This window comes from Trichosurus vulpecula, chromosome 8 (genome assembly GCF_011100635.1).
Source record: "Trichosurus vulpecula isolate mTriVul1 chromosome 8, mTriVul1.pri, whole genome shotgun sequence".
In the NCBI taxonomy this organism is placed as follows: domain Eukaryota; kingdom Metazoa; phylum Chordata; class Mammalia; order Diprotodontia; family Phalangeridae; genus Trichosurus; species Trichosurus vulpecula.
Genome location: NC_050580.1, coordinates 102,648,029 through 102,650,137, shown reverse-complemented (window position 1 = coordinate 102,650,137; position 2,109 = coordinate 102,648,029). Strand labels below are relative to the sequence as shown.

The window sequence follows — 2,109 nt, the reverse complement described above, 5'->3', positions numbered from 1 at the left end:
CTATCTAGGCAAGTCTCCTCTATATTATATTTGTGAAACTGTTATTTGAACTTAAATGTCAGACTTCACATTTATCCATGTTAAATTAATCTTTTTAGATTAGCTCCATAGTTAACCTGTTAAAAATATTTTTTTGAATCTTGACTCTGCCATCTAACTTGTTAGCTTGTCATTCCTTCCAATTTTGTGTCATCTGCAAGTTTGATATATGTGCCATCTTTATTTTTATCTGTCATTGATACAAACTGGCCAATGATAGATACCGAGGGAACTTCACCAGATACCTCCCACTTCAGCCATGTTGAATGTTAATAACAAGTCTTTAGGTCTAGCCATTCAACCAATTACAAATCCACTTAACTATGCCATTATGTAGACCACATCTCTCCATCTTTTCCACAAGAATTATATGAGTGACTGTCAAATGCTTCCCTGAAATCTAGCTCTATCTAGATAATTCTAGTAATATATCAATTTAATAACTTTCCAAAAGGGAAATGAGTTTTCTTAGGGAAAATAGTTTACTTCTTCTTGGAAGCGATGTTGGTTTTTTGTGAGTGTTACTTCCTTTTCTTTTTTTTTTTAATAGTTGCAATCAATTTATTAAAAGAAATGATTGGTTAGGCATCTGCAATGGTGACTTCAACTTCTACACCTGGTTCAATGCTGATAGATGTGATCTGTTTAACAATTTCAGAAGGACTGTGCAAATCAATAAGGCGTTTGTGGATTCTCATCTGGAACCGATCCCAAGTCTTTGAACCTTCACCGCAAGGAGTTTTTCTAGTTGTGATCCGAAGTGTCTTGGTGGGCATTCAAACAGGTCCCTTCACTTTCAAGTTCTTTTCTTTGGCTCCTCTGATTAGGTCAGCACACACTTTCTCGAGTGATTTCACATTGCGGCTGGTGAGGGTGATAGGGGTCCGGTGAATGGCCACTTCGGGCTCCACAAGGGTCTTGCCGGTGTCTTTGAATGCCATGACAGTGGAGCGGCTTCCTGACCGACTTATTCCTTGGTGAGAGCGAACAGCGGTGAGTCAGGAGGAGGAGAGACAGGGACTGCCGACTCCACGCAGCTGCAGCCTGCGATACCTTCACCAAAGAGCGTTACTTCCTTTTCTAGATGTTTGCTAGCCATCCCATTAATAATATATTCTCAAAATTAGCCAGGAATTAAAATCATTCTCAATGGCCTATAGTTTCTAGATTCCCTTTTCTTTTCTTTTTTCTTACAGAGACATTTGCTTTTCTCCAGGCCTCTACTTGTTCCATGATCTTTCAAGATCACTGACAATAGCTTAGTAATCACACCATCAAGTTCTTTCAGTAATTTAAGTTAAAGTTCATGTGAGCCTGCTGACATGCACTCATCATGATGTTCTCTTACTACCCTATATATCTTGGCCATCAGTCAACCCAGATCTCTTAAGCACTTTCTAGATGCTAGCCATTTTTGTTCCATCCTTTTTAGTCTAAGGATCACTCCCCTTGGTGGAGAACATAAAAGTAAATTACGACCCAAGGTGTTCTGCCTTTTTTCCATCACCATTGTCCTATCTATTCTGAACAGAATTCCTCGCTTCTTTGATTATCCCCTCTACCCATATCCAGCAGCTAGGTAGTACATCAGACAAAGCGTTGGGCCTGGAGTCAGAAAGACCTGAGTTCAAATCCAGCCTGAGATATTTACTAGTTGTGTGACCCTGGGGAAGTCACTTGACCCTGTTTGCCTCAGTGTCTTCATCTGTAAAATGAGCTAGAGAAGGAGATGGCAAACCACTCTACTATCTTTGCCAAGAAACCCTAAATGGGTTCACAAAGAGTCAGATATGACTGAAACCACTAAATAACAACTACCTACATCCTCCTCTCCCCCAAAATTCAGCATCATTAAGTTTAGAGCTTAAAGGGATCATCTAATCCAATTTGTTCATTTTATAGATATGGAGACTGAGGCCCAGAAAAGATAAATTGCTCACCCGAGGTCACACAACAAGAATATGCCAGATGTGATCTTCCAACCTAGGCCCTCTGATTTGAAATCCAAAATTCTTTCCACTAGACCAGGGATGTCAAACTTAAATAGAAATGAAGCCACTAAACTATCCA

General features: G+C 39.7%; 1 pseudogene; it reads right to left on the bottom strand.

Annotated features, from left to right (window-relative positions):
* Positions 1-573: 573 nt before the first annotated feature.
* LOC118829409 lies at positions 574-1,004 on the bottom strand (annotated as a pseudogene).
* Between the last annotated feature and the right edge of the window lie 1,105 nt (positions 1,005-2,109).